Below are 17,062 nucleotides of genomic sequence, written 5' to 3'. Positions count from 1 at the left end.
TGTCTCCCTTTTGCTGCCTCCTGCTCTTAAAATGAGAGTCATGGACACTGCAGAAAGGTTCACGCCCACTGAATGTCACTATGAAATTGGAGCATTAACAAGTGTACACATATTGTGAGTCCACATCATCGGCTGGGACAGGCCTGCTCATTGTCCCCGTATCCAAATCCAACACGGAGCGTCACGTTGGCAAACTATTACATTTGCCCTGGCATAGCCCAGGGGCAGAAAGAAGGTTGGGCAATACTCAGGCTAACAGCATCAGCCACACAGGAAGGCAGAGTTCCGCAAGCTGAGAGAGCAGGCAGAGGAACGAACGTGCTTTACATTTCACACAGAGAGGAGGGGTGCACCGTTCCCGGAAGTACTGCAATACCAGGTCGATGCGTGGAGTGGACGGAGCAAGCCCCTATTCCATCTCCCAGGTCCAAAAATCAATTTAATATATGGTCCCCGGGTAGGGGACGTATCAGATATTAAACTGATAAGAACAGATACTACACTTGATCTTAGCCAAAAGGCCGAGAAGCGATGCCGTCAAAGGGTCGGAGGTGAAGGGCGGATTGGCTGCACACTCACTCTCAATGCCGGTTCTCAAAACCCAAGTAGCAGTTTCGGGAAGCGCGAGTAAGAGTACCACCAACGACAGTGGAGGAAAACCTCTCAGAATCGCTCCAAAGTATGTTCTCTTAGAGAAGCAAATGTGCAAATTGTGGCTCTCTCTGGGTGAAAAGGGACTCTGCTTGTTGCTAGAGTTCGTGACGCAGTGTCAGTGTTTTTGAAAGCAAATCAAGCACTGACAGCCCCTGGTGGACATGCCACCAAAGTGCAGCTGATGCACATTTCAGCAGCAAAGCCAATACCGCATGTTTTACCAAAGATGACAAAGATTTACCAACAGGCCTGTGTGCTTTCCTGCGCTTGTATTAGCGCATATGTTGCTCAACGCAAAGGTAGCAATCCGGAAGTGGGCTTCAATTTCCAGGCACTTGAACGTACATATGCCCATTGTACTGTACTACCACTGCTTACTGATGCTCGGCATCACCGTGTAAGCTCTGCTTCGTTTCAAGCAGCCTAAAATGCTTACAGCCCCCGTGAATGACTTGAGGGTTGCCTCTTATTTTAATTTTCACAGTATATGTCAGGGGAGAGCGCGAACGCAGTCCCCCACTACCAGAAATTATGCAGTCGAGATTCCCACATTTGGGGAATTCGCAGAGGTCAGCTCGGCCGGAGTGCAATGGCTGAGCCTCGCCCTGGGTGAACCACCTTCGTGATCATGGTGTCTCCCCTGCCAGGTAAGTATGAGTTGCACAGCTCAGAGATCGGCTGCCCTGTAGCAGACACGCCACGCTGACTGATGGTGCTGAAGGCATGTGTTTGTCTTCCTCCTGACATGTCGGGTCAGTGGAAAGCAGACTGGGAAACAGTGACCTGTTTGATTCATGTTATGGGCACAGGCATGCATTTCACGTGTCTCCCTTTTGCTGCCTCCTGCTCTTAAAATGAGAGTCATGGACACTGCAGAAAGGTTCACGCCCACTGAATGTCACTATGAAATTGGAGCATTAACAAGTGTACACATATTGTGAGTCCACATCATCGGCTGGGACAGGCCTGCTCATTGTCCCCGTATCCAAATCCAACACGGAGCGTCACGTTGGCAAACTATTACATTTGCCCTGGCATAGCCCAGGGGCAGAAAGAAGGTTGGGCAATACTCAGGCTAACAGCATCAGCCACACAGGAAGGCAGAGTTCCGCAAGCTGAGAGAGCAGGCAGAGGAACGAACGTGCTTTACATTTCACATAGAGAGGAGGGGTGCACCGTTCCCGGAAGTACTGCAATACCAGGTCGATGCGTGGAGTGGACGGAGCAAGCCCCTATTCCATCTCCCAGTTCCAAAAATCAATTTAATATATGGTCCCCGGGTAGGGGACGTATCAGATATTAAACTGATAAGAACAGATACTACACTTGATCTTAGCCAAAAGGCCGAGAAGCAATGCCGTCAAAGGGTCGGAGGTGAAGGGCGGATTGGCTGCACACTCACTCTCGATGCCGGTTCTCAAAACCCAAGTAGCAGTTTCGGGAAGCGCGAGTAAGAGTACCACCAACGACAGTGGAGGAAAACCTCTCAGAATCGCTCCAAAGTATGTTCTCTTAGAGAAGCAAATGTGCAAATTGTGGCTCTCTCTGGGTGAAAAGGGACTCTGCTTGTTGCTAGAGTTCGTGACGCAGTGTCAGTGTTTTTGAAAGCAAATCAAGCACTGACAGCCCCTGGTGGACATGCCACCAAAGTGCAGCTGATGCACATTTCAGCAGCAAAGCCAATACCGCATGTTTTACCAAAGATGACAAAGATTTACCAACAGGCCTGTGTGCTTTCCTGCGCTTGTATTAGCGCATATGTTGCTCAACGCAAAGGTAGCAATCCGGAAGTGGGCTTCAATTTCCAGGCACTTGAACGTACATATGCCCATTGTACTGTACTACCACTGCTTACTGATGCTCGGCATCACCGTGTAAGCTCTGCTTCGTTTCAAGCAGCCTAAAATGCTTACAGCCCCCGTGAATGACTTGAGGGTTGCCTCTTGTTTTAATTTTCACAGTATATGTCAGGGGAGAGCGCGAACGCAGTCCCCCACTACCAGAAATTATGCAGTCGAGATTCCCACATTTGGGGAATTCGCAGAGGTCAGCTCGGCCGGAGTGCAATGGCTGAGCCTCGCCCTGGGTGAACCACCTTCGTGATCATGGTGTCTCCCCTGCCAGGTAAGTATGAGTTGCACAGCTCAGAGATCGGCTGCCCTGTAGCAGACACGCCACGCTGACTGATGGTGCTGAAGGCATGTGTTTGTCTTCCTCCTGACATGTCGGGTCAGTGGAAAGCAGACTGGGAAACAGTGACCTGTTTGATTCATGTTATGGGAACAGGCATGCATTTCACGTGTCTCCCTTTTGCTGCCTCCTGCTCTTAAAATGAGAGTCATGGACACTGCAGAAAGGTTCACGCCCACTGAATGTCACTATGAAATTGGAGCATTAACAAGTGTACACATATTGTGAGTCCACATCATCGGCTGGGACAGGCCTGCTCATTGTCCCCGTATCCAAATCCAACACGGAGCGTCACGTTGGCAAACTATTACATTTGCCCTGGCATAGCCCAGGGGCAGAAAGAAGGTTGGGCAATACTCAGGCTAACAGCATCAGCCACACAGGAAGGCAGAGTTCCGCAAGCTGAGAGAGCAGGCAGAGGAACGAACGTGCTTTACATTTCACATAGAGAGGAGGGGTGCACCGTTCCCGGAAGTACTGCAATACCAGGTCGATGCGTGGAGTGGACGGAGCAAGCCCCTATTCCATCTCCCAGTTCCAAAAATCAATTTAATATATGGTCCCCGGGTAGGGGACGTATCAGATATTAAACTGATAAGAACAGATACTACACTTGATCTTAGCCAAAAGGCCGAGAAGCAATGCCGTCAAAGGGTCGGAGGTGAAGGGCGGATTGGCTGCACACTCACTCTCGATGCCGGTTCTCAAAACCCAAGTAGCAGTTTCGGGAAGCGCGAGTAAGAGTACCACCAACGACAGTGGAGGAAAACCTCTCAGAATCGCTCCAAAGTATGTTCTCTTAGAGAAGCAAATGTGCAAATTGTGGCTCTCTCTGGGTGAAAAGGGACTCTGCTTGTTGCTAGAGTTCGTGACGCAGTGTCAGTGTTTTTGAAAGCAAATCAAGCACTGACAGCCCCTGGTGGACATGCCACCAAAGTGCAGCTGATGCACATTTCAGCAGCAAAGCCAATACCGCATGTTTTACCAAAGATGACAAAGATTTACCAACAGGCCTGTGTGCTTTCCTGCGCTTGTACTAGCGCATATGTTGCTCAACGCAAAGGTAGCAATCCGGAAGTGGGCTTCAATTTCCAGGCATTTGAACGTACATATGCCCATTGTACTGTACTACCACTGCTTACTGATGCTCGGCATCACCGTGTAAGCTCTGCTTCGTTTCAAGCAGCCTAAAATGCTTACAGCCCCCGTGAATGACTTGAGGGTTGCCTCTTGTTTTAATTTTCACAGTATATGTCAGGGGAGAGCGCGAACGCAGTCCCCCACTACCAGAAATTATGCAGTCGAGATTCCCACATTTGGGGAATTCGCAGAGGTCAGCTCGGCCGGAGTGCAATGGCTGAGCCTCGCCCTGGGTGAACCACCTTCGTGATCATGGTGTCTCCCCTGCCAGGTAAGTATGAGTTGCACAGCTCAGAGATCGGCTGCCCTGTAGCAGACACGCCACGCTGACTGATGGTGCTGAAGGCATGTGTTTGTCTTCCTCCTGACATGTCGGGTCAGTGGAAAGCAGACTGGGAAACAGTGACCTGTTTGATTCATGTTATGGGAACAGGCATGCATTTCACGTGTCTCCCTTTTGCTGCCTCCTGCTCTTAAAATGAGAGTCATGGACACTGCAGAAAGGTTCACGCCCACTGAATGTCACTATGAAATTGGAGCATTAACAAGTGTACACATATTGTGAGTCCACATCATCGGCTGGGACAGGCCTGCTCATTGTCCCCGTATCCAAATCCAACACGGAGCGTCACGTTGGCAAACTATTACATTTGCCCTGGCATAGCCCAGGGGCAGAAAGAAGGTTGGGCAATACTCAGGCTAACAGCATCAGCCACACAGGAAGGCAGAGTTCCGCAAGCTGAGAGAGCAGGCAGAGGAACGAACGTGCTTTACATTTCACATAGAGAGGAGGGGTGCACCGTTCCCGGAAGTACTGCAATACCAGGTCGATGCGTGGAGTGGACGGAGCAAGCCCCTATTCCATCTCCCAGTTCCAAAAATCAATTTAATATATGGTCCCCGGGTAGGGGACGTATCAGATATTAAACTGATAAGAACAGATACTACACTTGATCTTAGCCAAAAGGCCGAGAAGCGATGCCGTCAAAGGGTCGGAGGTGAAGGGCGGATTGGCTGCACACTCACTCTCGATGCCGGTTCTCAAAACCCAAGTAGCAGTTTCGGGAAGCGCGAGTAAGAGTACCACCAACGACAGTGGAGGAAAACCTCTCAGAATCGCTCCAAAGCATGTTCTCTTAGAGAAGCAAATGTGCAAATTGTGGCTCTCTCTGGGTGAAAAGGGACTCTGCTTGTTGCTAGAGTTCGTGACGCAGTGTCAGTGTTTTTGAAAGCAAATCAAGCACTGACAGCCCCTGGTGGACATGCCACCAAAGTGCAGCTGATGCACATTTCAGCAGCAAAGCCAATACCGCATGTTTTACCAAAGATGACAAAGATTTACCAACAGGCCTGTGTGCTTTCCTGCGCTTGTATTAGCGCATATGTTGCTCAACGCAAAGGTAGCAATCCGGAAGTGGGCTTCAATTTCCAGGCACTTGAACGTACATATGCCCATTGTACTGTACTACCACTGCTTACTGATGCTCGGCATCACCGTGTAAGCTCTGCTTCGTTTCAAGCAGCCTAAAATGCTTACAGCCCCCGTGAATGACTTGAGGGTTGCCTCTTGTTTTAATTTTCACAGTATATGTCAGGGGAGAGCGCGAACGCAGTCCCCCACTACCAGAAATTATGCAGTCGAGATTCCCACATTTGGGGAATTCGCAGAGGTCAGCTCGGCCGGAGTGCAATGGCTGAGCCTCGCCCTGGGTGAACCACCTTCGTGATCATGGTGTCTCCCCTGCCAGGTAAGTATGAGTTGCACAGCTCAGAGATCGGCTGCCCTGTAGCAGACACGCCACGCTGACTGATGGTGCTGAAGGCATGTGTTTGTCTTCCTCCTGACATGTCGGGTCAGTGGAAAGCAGACTGGGAAACAGTGACCTGTTTGATTCATGTTATGGGCACAGGCATGCATTTCACGTGTCTCCCTTTTGCTGCCTCCTGCTCTTAAAATGAGAGTCATGGACACTGCAGAAAGGTTCACGCCCACTGAATGTCACTATGAAATTGGAGCATTAACAAGTGTACACATATTGTGAGTCCACATCATCGGCTGGGACAGGCCTGCTCATTGTCCCCGTATCCAAATCCAACACGGAGCGTCACGTTGGCAAACTATTACATTTGCCCTGGCATAGCCCAGGGGCAGAAAGAAGGTTGGGCAATACTAAGGCTAACAGCATCAGCCACACAGGAAGGCAGAGTTCCGCAAGCTGAGAGAGCAGGCAGAGGAACGAACGTGCTTTACATTTCACATAGAGAGGAGGGGTGCACCGTTCCCGGAAGTACTGCAATACCAGGTCGATGCGTGGAGTGGACGGAGCAAGCCCCTATTCCATCTCCCAGTTACAAAAATCAATTTAATATATGGTCCCCGGGTAGGGGACGTATCAGATATTAAACTGATAAGAACAGATACTACACTTGATCTTAGCCAAAAGGCCGAGAAGCGATGCCGTCAAAGGGTCGGAGGTGAAGGGCGGATTGGCTGCACACTCACTCTCGATGCCGGTTCTCAAAACCCAAGTAGCAGTTTCGGGAAGCGCGAGTAAGAGTACCACCAACGACAGTGGAGGAAAACCTCTCAGAATCGCTCCAAAGTATGTTCTCTTAGAGAAGCAAATGTGCAAATTGTGGCTCTCTCTGGGTGAAAAGGGACTCTGCTTGTTGCTAGAGTTCGTGACGCAGTGTCAGTGTTTTTGAAAGCAAATCAAGCACTGACAGCCCCTGGTGGACATGCCACCAAAGTGCAGCTGATGCACATTTCAGCAGCAAAGCCAATACCGCATGTTTTACCAAAGATGACAAAGATTTACCAACAGGCCTGTGTGCTTTCCTGCGCTTGTACTAGCGCATATGTTGCTCAACGCAAAGGTAGCAATCCGGAAGTGGGCTTCAATTTCCAGGCACTTGAACGTACATATGCCCATTGTACTGTACTACCACTGCTTACTGATGCTCGGCATCACCGTGTAAGCTCTGCTTCGTTTCAAGCAGCCTAAAATGCTTACAGCCCCCGTGAATGACTTGAGGGTTGCCTCTTGTTTTAATTTTCACAGTATATGTCAGGGGAGAGCGCGAACGCAGTCCCCCACTACCAGAAATTATGCAGTCGAGATTCCCACATTTGGGGAATTCGCAGAGGTCAGCTCGGCCGGAGTGCAATGGCTGAGCCTCGCCCTGGGTGAACCACCTTCGTGATCATGGTGTCTCCCCTGCCAGGTAAGTATGAGTTGCACAGCTCAGAGATCGGCTGCCCTGTAGCAGACACGCCACGCTGACTGATGGTGCTGAAGGCATGTGTTTGTCTTCCTCCTGACATGTCGGGTCAGTGGAAAGCAGACTGGGAAACAGTGACCTGTTTGATTCATGTTATGGGCACAGGCATGCATTTCACGTGTCTCCCTTTTGCTGCCTCCTGCTCTTAAAATGAGAGTCATGGACACTGCAGAAAGGTTCACGCCCACTGAATGTCACTATGAAATTGGAGCATTAACAAGTGTACACATATTGTGAGTCCACATCATCGGCTGGGACAGGCCTGCTCATTGTCCCCGTATCCAAATCCAACACGGAGCGTCACGTTGGCAAACTATTACATTTGCCCTGGCATAGCCCAGGGGCAGAAAGAAGGTTGGGCAATACTCAGGCTAACAGCATCAGCCACACAGGAAGGCAGAGTTCCGCAAGCTGAGAGAGCAGGCAGAGGAACGAACGTGCTTTACATTTCACATAGAGAGGAGGGGTGCACCGTTCCCGGAAGTACTGCAATACCAGGTCGATGCGTGGAGTGGACGGAGCAAGCCCCTATTCCATCTCCCAGTTCCAAAAATCAATTTAATATATGGTCCCCGGGTAGGGGACGTATCAGATATTAAACTGATAAGAACAGATACTACACTTGATCTTAGCCAAAAGGCCGAGAAGCGATGCCGTCAAAGGGTCGGAGGTGAAGGGCGGATTGGCTGCACACTCACTCTCGATGCCGGTTCTCAAAACCCAAGTAGCAGTTTCGGGAAGCGCGAGTAAGAGTACCACCAACGACAGTGGAGGAAAACCTCTCAGAATCGCTCCAAAGCATGTTCTCTTAGAGAAGCAAATGTGCAAATTGTGGCTCTCTCTGGGTGAAAAGGGACTCTGCTTGTTGCTAGAGTTCGTGACGCAGTGTCAGTGTTTTTGAAAGCAAATCAAGCACTGACAGCCCCTGGTGGACATGCCACCAAAGTGCAGCTGATGCACATTTCAGCAGCAAAGCCAATACCGCATGTTTTACCAAAGATGACAAAGATTTACCAACAGGCCTGTGTGCTTTCCTGCGCTTGTATTAGCGCATATGTTGCTCAACGCAAAGGTAGCAATCCGGAAGTGGGCTTCAATTTCCAGGCACTTGAACGTACATATGCCCATTGTACTGTACTACCACTGCTTACTGATGCTCGGCATCACCGTGTAAGCTCTGCTTCGTTTCAAGCAGCCTAAAATGCTTACAGCCCCCGTGAATGACTTGAGGGTTGCCTCTTGTTTTAATTTTCACAGTATATGTCAGGGGAGAGCGCGAACGCAGTCCCCCACTACCAGAAATTATGCAGTCGAGATTCCCACATTTGGGGAATTCGCAGAGGTCAGCTCGGCCGGAGTGCAATGGCTGAGCCTCGCCCTGGGTGAACCACCTTCGTGATCATGGTGTCTCCCCTGCCAGGTAAGTATGAGTTGCACAGCTCAGAGATCGGCTGCCCTGTAGCAGACACGCCACGCTGACTGATGGTGCTGAAGGCATGTGTTTGTCTTCCTCCTGACATGTCGGGTCAGTGGAAAGCAGACTGGGAAACAGTGACCTGTTTGATTCATGTTATGGGCACAGGCATGCATTTCACGTGTCTCCCTTTTGCTGCCTCCTGCTCTTAAAATGAGAGTCATGGACACTGCAGAAAGGTTCACGCCCACTGAATGTCACTATGAAATTGGAGCATTAACAAGTGTACACATATTGTGAGTCCACATCATCGGCTGGGACAGGCCTGCTCATTGTCCCCGTATCCAAATCCAACACGGAGCGTCACGTTGGCAAACTATTACATTTGCCCTGGCATAGCCCAGGGGCAGAAAGAAGGTTGGGCAATACTAAGGCTAACAGCATCAGCCACACAGGAAGGCAGAGTTCCGCAAGCTGAGAGAGCAGGCAGAGGAACGAACGTGCTTTACATTTCACATAGAGAGGAGGGGTGCACCGTTCCCGGAAGTACTGCAATACCAGGTCGATGCGTGGAGTGGACGGAGCAAGCCCCTATTCCATCTCCCAGTTACAAAAATCAATTTAATATATGGTCCCCGGGTAGGGGACGTATCAGATATTAAACTGATAAGAACAGATACTACACTTGATCTTAGCCAAAAGGCCGAGAAGCGATGCCGTCAAAGGGTCGGAGGTGAAGGGCGGATTGGCTGCACACTCACTCTCGATGCCGGTTCTCAAAACCCAAGTAGCAGTTTCGGGAAGCGCGAGTAAGAGTACCACCAACGACAGTGGAGGAAAACCTCTCAGAATCGCTCCAAAGTATGTTCTCTTAGAGAAGCAAATGTGCAAATTGTGGCTCTCTCTGGGTGAAAAGGGACTCTGCTTGTTGCTAGAGTTCGTGACGCAGTGTCAGTGTTTTTGAAAGCAAATCAAGCACTGACAGCCCCTGGTGGACATGCCACCAAAGTGCAGCTGATGCACATTTCAGCAGCAAAGCCAATACCGCATGTTTTACCAAAGATGACAAAGATTTACCAACAGGCCTGTGTGCTTTCCTGCGCTTGTACTAGCGCATATGTTGCTCAACGCAAAGGTAGCAATCCGGAAGTGGGCTTCAATTTCCAGGCACTTGAACGTACATATGCCCATTGTACTGTACTACCACTGCTTACTGATGCTCGGCATCACCGTGTAAGCTCTGCTTCGTTTCAAGCAGCCTAAAATGCTTACAGCCCCCGTGAATGACTTGAGGGTTGCCTCTTGTTTTAATTTTCACAGTATATGTCAGGGGAGAGCGCGAACGCAGTCCCCCACTACCAGAAATTATGCAGTCGAGATTCCCACATTTGGGGAATTCGCAGAGGTCAGCTCGGCCGGAGTGCAATGGCTGAGCCTCGCCCTGGGTGAACCACCTTCGTGATCATGGTGTCTCCCCTGCCAGGTAAGTATGAGTTGCACAGCTCAGAGATCGGCTGCCCTGTAGCAGACACGCCACGCTGACTGATGGTGCTGAAGGCATGTGTTTGTCTTCCTCCTGACATGTCGGGTCAGTGGAAAGCAGACTGGGAAACAGTGACCTGTTTGATTCATGTTATGGGCACAGGCATGCATTTCACGTGTCTCCCTTTTGCTGCCTCCTGCTCTTAAAATGAGAGTCATGGACACTGCAGAAAGGTTCACGCCCACTGAATGTCACTATGAAATTGGAGCATTAACAAGTGTACACATATTGTGAGTCCACATCATCGGCTGGGACAGGCCTGCTCATTGTCCCCGTATCCAAATCCAACACGGAGCGTCACGTTGGCAAACTATTACATTTGCCCTGGCATAGCCCAGGGGCAGAAAGAAGGTTGGGCAATACTCAGGCTAACAGCATCAGCCACACAGGAAGGCAGAGTTCCGCAAGCTGAGAGAGCAGGCAGAGGAACGAACGTGCTTTACATTTCACATAGAGAGGAGGGGTGCACCGTTCCCGGAAGTACTGCAATACCAGGTCGATGCGTGGAGTGGACGGAGCAAGCCCCTATTCCATCTCCCAGTTCCAAAAATCAATTTAATATATGGTCCCCGGGTAGGGGACGTATCAGATATTAAACTGATAAGAACAGATACTACACTTGATCTTAGCCAAAAGGCCGAGAAGCGATGCCGTCAAAGGGTCGGAGGTGAAGGGCGGATTGGCTGCACACTCACTCTCGATGCCGGTTCTCAAAACCCAAGTAGCAGTTTCGGGAAGCGCGAGTAAGAGTACCACCAACGACAGTGGAGGAAAACCTCTCAGAATCGCTCCAAAGCATGTTCTCTTAGAGAAGCAAATGTGCAAATTGTGGCTCTCTCTGGGTGAAAAGGGACTCTGCTTGTTGCTAGAGTTCGTGACGCAGTGTCAGTGTTTTTGAAAGCAAATCAAGCACTGACAGCCCCTGGTGGACATGCCACCAAAGTGCAGCTGATGCACATTTCAGCAGCAAAGCCAAAACCGCATGTTTTACCAAAGATGACAAAGATTTACCAACAGGCCTGTGTGCTTTCCTGCGCTTGTATTAGCGCATATGTTGCTCAACGCAAAGGTAGCAATCCGGAAGTGGGCTTCAATTTCCAGGCACTTGAACGTACATATGCCCATTGTACTGTACTACCACTGCTTACTGATGCTCGGCATCACCGTGTAAGCTCTGCTTCGTTTCAAGCAGCCTAAAATGCTTACAGCCCCCGTGAATGACTTGAGGGTTGCCTCTTGTTTTAATTTTCACAGTATATGTCAGGGGAGAGCGCGAACGCAGTCCCCCACTACCAGAAATTATGCAGTCGAGATTCCCACATTTGGGGAATTCGCAGAGGTCAGCTCGGCCGGAGTGCAATGGCTGAGCCTCGCCCTGGGTGAACCACCTTCGTGATCATGGTGTCTCCCCTGCCAGGTAAGTATGAGTTGCACAGCTCAGAGATCGGCTGCCCTGTAGCAGACACGCCACGCTGACTGATGGTGCTGAAGGCATGTGTTTGTCTTCCTCCTGACATGTCGGGTCAGTGGAAAGCAGACTGGGAAACAGTGACCAGTTTGATTCATGTTATGGGAACAGGCATGCATTTCACGTGTCTCCCTTTTGCTGCCTCCTGCTCTTAAAATGAGAGTCATGGACACTGCAGAAAGGTTCACGCCCACTGAATGTCACTATGAAATTGGAGCATTAACAAGTGTACACATATTGTGAGTCCACATCATCGGCTGGGACAGGCCTGCTCATTGTCCCCGTATCCAAATCCAACACGGAGCGTCACGTTGGCAAACTATTACATTTGCCCTGGCATAGCCCAGGGGCAGAAAGAAGGTTGGGCAATACTCAGGCTAACAGCATGAGCCACACAGGAAGGCAGAGTTCCGCAAGCTGAGAGAGCAGGCAGAGGAACGAACGTGCTTTACATTTCACATAGAGAGGAGGGGTGCACCGTTCCCGGAAGTACTGCAATACCAGGTCGATGCGTGGAGTGGACGGAGCAAGCCCCTATTCCATCTCCCAGTTCCAAAAATCAATTTAATATATGGTCCCCGGGTAGGGGACGTATCAGATATTAAACTGATAAGAACAGATACTACACTTGATCTTAGCCAAAAGGCCGAGAAGCGATGCCGTCAAAGGGTCGGAGGTGAAGGGCGGATTGGCTGCACACTCACTCTCGATGCCGGTTCTCAAAACCCAAGTAGCAGTTTCGGGAAGCGCGAGTAAGAGTACCACCAACGACAGTGGAGGAAAACCTCTCAGAATCGCTCCAAAGTATGTTCTCTTAGAGAAGCAAATGTGCAAATTGTGGCTCTCTCTGGGTGACAAGGGACTCTGCTTGTTGCTAGAGTTCGTGACGCAGTGTCAGTGTTTTTGAAAGCAAATCAAGCACTGACAGCCCCTGGTGGACATGCCACCAAAGTGCAGCTGATGCACATTTCAGCAGCAAAGCCAATACCGCATGTTTTACCAAAGATGACAAAGATTTACCAACAGGCCTGTGTGCTTTCCTGCGCTTGTACTAGCGCATATGTTGCTCAACGCAAAGGTAGCAATCCGGAAGTGGGCTTCAATTTCCAGGCACTTGAACGTACATATGCCCATTGTACTGTACTACCACTGCTTACTGATGCTCGGCATCACCGTGTAAGCTCTGCTTCGTTTCAAGCAGCCTAAAATGCTTACAGCCCCCGTGAATGACTTGAGGGTTGCCTCTTGTTTTAATTTTCACAGTATATGTCAGGGGAGAGCGCGAACGCAGTCCCCCACTACCAGAAATTATGCAGTCGAGATTCCCACATTTGGGGAATTCGCAGAGGTCAGCTCGGCCGGAGTGCAATGGCTGAGCCTCGCCCTGGGTGAACCACCTTCGTGATCATGGTGTCTCCCCTGCCAGGTAAGTATGAGTTGCACAGCTCAGAGATCGGCTGCCCTGTAGCAGACACGCCACGCTGACTGATGGTGCTGAAGGCATGTGTTTGTCTTCCTCCTGACATGTCGGGTCAGTGGAAAGCAGACTGGGAAACAGTGACCTGTTTGATTCATGTTATGGGCACAGGCATGCATTTCACGTGTCTCCCTTTTGCTGCCTCCTGCTCTTAAAATGAGAGTCATGGACACTGCAGAAAGGTTCACGCCCACTGAATGTCACTATGAAATTGGAGCATTAACAAGTGTACACATATTGTGAGTCCACATCATCGGCTGGGACAGGCCTGCTCATTGTCCCCGTATCCAAATCCAACACGGAGCGTCACGTTGGCAAACTATTACATTTGCCCTGGCATAGCCCAGGGGCAGAAAGAAGGTTGGGCAATACTCAGGCTAACAGCATCAGCCACACAGGAAGGCAGAGTTCCGCAAGCTGAGAGAGCAGGCAGAGGAACGAACGTGCTTTACATTTCACATAGAGAGGAGGGGTGCACCGTTCCCGGAAGTACTGCAATACCAGGTCGATGCGTGGAGTGGACGGAGCAAGCCCCTATTCCATCTCCCAGTTCCAAAAATCAATTTAATATATGGTCCCCGGGTAGGGGACGTATCAGATATTAAACTGATAAGAACAGATACTACACTTGATCTTAGCCAAAAGGCCGAGAAGCGATGCCGTCAAAGGGTCGGAGGTGAAGGGCGGATTGGCTGCACACTCACTCTCGATGCCGGTTCTCAAAACCCAAGTAGCAGTTTCGGGAAGCGCGAGTAAGAGTACCACCAACGACAGTGGAGGAAAACCTCTCAGAATCGCTCCAAAGCATGTTCTCTTAGAGAAGCAAATGTGCAAATTGTGGCTCTCTCTGGGTGAAAAGGGACTCTGCTTGTTGCTAGAGTTCGTGACGCAGTGTCAGTGTTTTTGAAAGCAAATCAAGCACTGACAGCCCCTGGTGGACATGCCACCAAAGTGCAGCTGATGCACATTTCAGCAGCAAAGCCAAAACCGCATGTTTTACCAAAGATGACAAAGATTTACCAACAGGCCTGTGTGCTTTCCTGCGCTTGTATTAGCGCATATGTTGCTCAACGCAAAGGTAGCAATCCGGAAGTGGGCTTCAATTTCCAGGCACTTGAACGTACATATGCCCATTGTACTGTACTACCACTGCTTACTGATGCTCGGCATCACCGTGTAAGCTCTGCTTCGTTTCAAGCAGCCTAAAATGCTTACAGCCCCCGTGAATGACTTGAGGGTTGCCTCTTGTTTTAATTTTCACAGTATATGTCAGGGGAGAGCGCGAACGCAGTCCCCCACTACCAGAAATTATGCAGTCGAGATTCCCACATTTGGGGAATTCGCAGAGGTCAGCTCGGCCGGAGTGCAATGGCTGAGCCTCGCCCTGGGTGAACCACCTTCGTGATCATGGTGTCTCCCCTGCCAGGTAAGTATGAGTTGCACAGCTCAGAGATCGGCTGCCCTGTAGCAGACACGCCACGCTGACTGATGGTGCTGAAGGCATGTGTTTGTCTTCCTCCTGACATGTCGGGTCAGTGGAAAGCAGACTGGGAAACAGTGACCAGTTTGATTCATGTTATGGGAACAGGCATGCATTTCACGTGTCTCCCTTTTGCTGCCTCCTGCTCTTAAAATGAGAGTCATGGACACTGCAGAAAGGTTCACGCCCACTGAATGTCACTATGAAATTGGAGCATTAACAAGTGTACACATATTGTGAGTCCACATCATCGGCTGGGACAGGCCTGCTCATTGTCCCCGTATCCAAATCCAACACGGAGCGTCACGTTGGCAAACTATTACATTTGCCCTGGCATAGCCCAGGGGCAGAAAGAAGGTTGGGCAATACTCAGGCTAACAGCATGAGCCACACAGGAAGGCAGAGTTCCGCAAGCTGAGAGAGCAGGCAGAGGAACGAACGTGCTTTACATTTCACATAGAGAGGAGGGGTGCACCGTTCCCGGAAGTACTGCAATACCAGGTCGATGCGTGGAGTGGACGGAGCAAGCCCCTATTCCATCTCCCAGTTCCAAAAATCAATTTAATATATGGTCCCCGGGTAGGGGACGTATCAGATATTAAACTGATAAGAACAGATACTACACTTGATCTTAGCCAAAAGGCCGAGAAGCGATGCCGTCAAAGGGTCGGAGGTGAAGGGCGGATTGGCTGCACACTCACTCTCGATGCCGGTTCTCAAAACCCAAGTAGCAGTTTCGGGAAGCGCGAGTAAGAGTACCACCAACGACAGTGGAGGAAAACCTCTCAGAATCGCTCCAAAGTATGTTCTCTTAGAGAAGCAAATGTGCAAATTGTGGCTCTCTCTGGGTGACAAGGGACTCTGCTTGTTGCTAGAGTTCGTGACGCAGTGTCAGTGTTTTTGAAAGCAAATCAAGCACTGACAGCCCCTGGTGGACATGCCACCAAAGTGCAGCTGATGCACATTTCAGCAGCAAAGCCAATACCGCATGTTTTACCAAAGATGACAAAGATTTACCAACAGGCCTGTGTGCTTTCCTGCGCTTGTACTAGCGCATATGTTGCTCAACGCAAAGGTAGCAATCCGGAAGTGGGCTTCAATTTCCAGGCACTTGAACGTACATATGCCCATTGTACTGTACTACCACTGCTTACTGATGCTCGGCATCACCGTGTAAGCTCTGCTTCGTTTCAAGCAGCCTAAAATGCTTACAGCCCCCGTGAATGACTTGAGGGTTGCCTCTTGTTTTAATTTTCACAGTATATGTCAGGGGAGAGCGCGAACGCAGTCCCCCACTACCAGAAATTATGCAGTCGAGATTCCCACATTTGGGGAATTCGCAGAGGTCAGCTCGGCCGGAGTGCAATGGCTGAGCCTCGCCCTGGGTGAACCACCTTCGTGATCATGGTGTCTCCCCTGCCAGGTAAGTATGAGTTGCACAGCTCAGAGATCGGCTGCCCTGTAGCAGACACGCCACGCTGACTGATGGTGCTGAAGGCATGTGTTTGTCTTCCTCCTGACATGTCGGGTCAGTGGAAAGCAGACTGGGAAACAGTGACCTGTTTGATTCATGTTATGGGCACAGGCATGCATTTCACGTGTCTCCCTTTTGCTGCCTCCTGCTCTTAAAATGAGAGTCATGGACACTGCAGAAAGGTTCACGCCCACTGAATGTCACTATGAAATTGGAGCATTAACAAGTGTACACATATTGTGAGTCCACATCATCGGCTGGGACAGGCCTGCTCATTGTCCCCGTATCCAAATCCAACACGGAGCGTCACGTTGGCAAACTATTACATTTGCCCTGGCATAGCCCAGGGGCAGAAAGAAGGTTGGGCAATACTCAGGCTAACAGCATCAGCCACACAGGAAGGCAGAGTTCCGCAAGCTGAGAGAGCAGGCAGAGGAACGAACGTGCTTTACATTTCACATAGAGAGGAGGGGTGCACCGTTCCCGGAAGTACTGCAATACCAGGTCGATGCGTGGAGTGGACGGAGCAAGCCCCTATTCCATCTCCCAGTTCCAAAAATCAATTTAATATATGGTCCCCGGGTAGGGGACGTATCAGATATTAAACTGATAAGAACAGATACTACACTTGATCTTAGCCAAAAGGCCGAGAAGCGATGCCGTCAAAGGGTCGGAGGTGAAGGGCGGATTGGCTGCACACTCACTCTCGATGCCGGTTCTCAAAACCCAAGTAGCAGTTTCGGGAAGCGCGAGTAAGAGTACCACCAACGACAGTGGAGGAAAACCTCTCAGAATCGCTCCAAAGCATGTTCTCTTAGAGAAGCAAATGTGCAAATTGTGGCTCTCTCTGGGTGAAAAGGGACTCTGCTTGTTGCTAGAGTTCGTGACGCAGTGTCAGTGTTTTTGAAAGCAAATCAAGCACTGACAGCCCCTGGTGGAC

General features: G+C 50.2%; 23 non-coding genes across 23 annotated transcripts; all 23 read right to left on the bottom strand.

The window, feature by feature from the left end:
* Window positions 1-342: 342 nt before the first annotated feature.
* LOC131960462 (U2 spliceosomal RNA) lies at window positions 343-533 on the bottom strand. Its single transcript, XR_009389678.1, has one exon. It is a non-coding gene; the product is annotated as a U2 spliceosomal RNA (small nuclear RNA).
* Window positions 534-1,145: 612 nt separating this feature from the next.
* LOC131959383 (U1 spliceosomal RNA) lies at window positions 1,146-1,309 on the bottom strand. The gene has a single exon (XR_009389451.1). It is a non-coding gene; the product is annotated as a U1 spliceosomal RNA (small nuclear RNA).
* Window positions 1,310-1,819: 510 nt separating this feature from the next.
* LOC131960435 (U2 spliceosomal RNA) lies at window positions 1,820-2,010 on the bottom strand. The gene has a single exon (XR_009389674.1). It is a non-coding gene; the product is annotated as a U2 spliceosomal RNA (small nuclear RNA).
* A 612-nt stretch (window positions 2,011-2,622) lies between these two features.
* Window positions 2,623-2,786, bottom strand: LOC131959378 (U1 spliceosomal RNA). Its single transcript, XR_009389450.1, has one exon. It is a non-coding gene; the product is annotated as a U1 spliceosomal RNA (small nuclear RNA).
* A 510-nt stretch (window positions 2,787-3,296) lies between these two features.
* LOC131960429 (U2 spliceosomal RNA) lies at window positions 3,297-3,487 on the bottom strand. The gene has a single exon (XR_009389673.1). It is a non-coding gene; the product is annotated as a U2 spliceosomal RNA (small nuclear RNA).
* Window positions 3,488-4,099: 612 nt separating this feature from the next.
* Window positions 4,100-4,263, bottom strand: LOC131959372 (U1 spliceosomal RNA). Its single transcript, XR_009389449.1, has one exon. It is a non-coding gene; the product is annotated as a U1 spliceosomal RNA (small nuclear RNA).
* Window positions 4,264-4,773: 510 nt separating this feature from the next.
* LOC131960316 (U2 spliceosomal RNA) lies at window positions 4,774-4,964 on the bottom strand. The gene has a single exon (XR_009389640.1). It is a non-coding gene; the product is annotated as a U2 spliceosomal RNA (small nuclear RNA).
* Window positions 4,965-5,576: 612 nt separating this feature from the next.
* LOC131959366 (U1 spliceosomal RNA) lies at window positions 5,577-5,740 on the bottom strand. Its single transcript, XR_009389448.1, has one exon. It is a non-coding gene; the product is annotated as a U1 spliceosomal RNA (small nuclear RNA).
* Window positions 5,741-6,250: 510 nt separating this feature from the next.
* On the bottom strand, window positions 6,251-6,441 carry LOC131960816 (U2 spliceosomal RNA). The gene has a single exon (XR_009389764.1). It is a non-coding gene; the product is annotated as a U2 spliceosomal RNA (small nuclear RNA).
* A 612-nt stretch (window positions 6,442-7,053) lies between these two features.
* On the bottom strand, window positions 7,054-7,217 carry LOC131959360 (U1 spliceosomal RNA). Its single transcript, XR_009389444.1, has one exon. It is a non-coding gene; the product is annotated as a U1 spliceosomal RNA (small nuclear RNA).
* A 510-nt stretch (window positions 7,218-7,727) lies between these two features.
* Window positions 7,728-7,918, bottom strand: LOC131960312 (U2 spliceosomal RNA). Its single transcript, XR_009389639.1, has one exon. It is a non-coding gene; the product is annotated as a U2 spliceosomal RNA (small nuclear RNA).
* Window positions 7,919-8,530: 612 nt separating this feature from the next.
* LOC131959356 (U1 spliceosomal RNA) lies at window positions 8,531-8,694 on the bottom strand. The gene has a single exon (XR_009389442.1). It is a non-coding gene; the product is annotated as a U1 spliceosomal RNA (small nuclear RNA).
* Window positions 8,695-9,204: 510 nt separating this feature from the next.
* LOC131960809 (U2 spliceosomal RNA) lies at window positions 9,205-9,395 on the bottom strand. Its single transcript, XR_009389760.1, has one exon. It is a non-coding gene; the product is annotated as a U2 spliceosomal RNA (small nuclear RNA).
* A 612-nt stretch (window positions 9,396-10,007) lies between these two features.
* On the bottom strand, window positions 10,008-10,171 carry LOC131959355 (U1 spliceosomal RNA). The gene has a single exon (XR_009389441.1). It is a non-coding gene; the product is annotated as a U1 spliceosomal RNA (small nuclear RNA).
* A 510-nt stretch (window positions 10,172-10,681) lies between these two features.
* Window positions 10,682-10,872, bottom strand: LOC131960306 (U2 spliceosomal RNA). The gene has a single exon (XR_009389638.1). It is a non-coding gene; the product is annotated as a U2 spliceosomal RNA (small nuclear RNA).
* A 612-nt stretch (window positions 10,873-11,484) lies between these two features.
* On the bottom strand, window positions 11,485-11,648 carry LOC131959350 (U1 spliceosomal RNA). The gene has a single exon (XR_009389440.1). It is a non-coding gene; the product is annotated as a U1 spliceosomal RNA (small nuclear RNA).
* A 510-nt stretch (window positions 11,649-12,158) lies between these two features.
* On the bottom strand, window positions 12,159-12,349 carry LOC131960298 (U2 spliceosomal RNA). The gene has a single exon (XR_009389635.1). It is a non-coding gene; the product is annotated as a U2 spliceosomal RNA (small nuclear RNA).
* A 612-nt stretch (window positions 12,350-12,961) lies between these two features.
* LOC131959340 (U1 spliceosomal RNA) lies at window positions 12,962-13,125 on the bottom strand. Its single transcript, XR_009389438.1, has one exon. It is a non-coding gene; the product is annotated as a U1 spliceosomal RNA (small nuclear RNA).
* Window positions 13,126-13,635: 510 nt separating this feature from the next.
* On the bottom strand, window positions 13,636-13,826 carry LOC131960284 (U2 spliceosomal RNA). Its single transcript, XR_009389631.1, has one exon. It is a non-coding gene; the product is annotated as a U2 spliceosomal RNA (small nuclear RNA).
* Window positions 13,827-14,438: 612 nt separating this feature from the next.
* On the bottom strand, window positions 14,439-14,602 carry LOC131959334 (U1 spliceosomal RNA). Its single transcript, XR_009389436.1, has one exon. It is a non-coding gene; the product is annotated as a U1 spliceosomal RNA (small nuclear RNA).
* A 510-nt stretch (window positions 14,603-15,112) lies between these two features.
* LOC131960276 (U2 spliceosomal RNA) lies at window positions 15,113-15,303 on the bottom strand. The gene has a single exon (XR_009389630.1). It is a non-coding gene; the product is annotated as a U2 spliceosomal RNA (small nuclear RNA).
* A 612-nt stretch (window positions 15,304-15,915) lies between these two features.
* On the bottom strand, window positions 15,916-16,079 carry LOC131959326 (U1 spliceosomal RNA). Its single transcript, XR_009389435.1, has one exon. It is a non-coding gene; the product is annotated as a U1 spliceosomal RNA (small nuclear RNA).
* A 510-nt stretch (window positions 16,080-16,589) lies between these two features.
* LOC131960270 (U2 spliceosomal RNA) lies at window positions 16,590-16,780 on the bottom strand. The gene has a single exon (XR_009389629.1). It is a non-coding gene; the product is annotated as a U2 spliceosomal RNA (small nuclear RNA).
* Between the last annotated feature and the right edge of the window lie 282 nt (window positions 16,781-17,062).

This window comes from Centropristis striata, chromosome 2 (genome assembly GCF_030273125.1).
Source record: "Centropristis striata isolate RG_2023a ecotype Rhode Island chromosome 2, C.striata_1.0, whole genome shotgun sequence".
In the NCBI taxonomy this organism is placed as follows: domain Eukaryota; kingdom Metazoa; phylum Chordata; class Actinopteri; order Perciformes; family Serranidae; genus Centropristis; species Centropristis striata.
The sequence above is the reverse complement of the archived record's forward strand: the minus strand, read 5'-3'. Positions and strand labels throughout refer to the sequence as shown.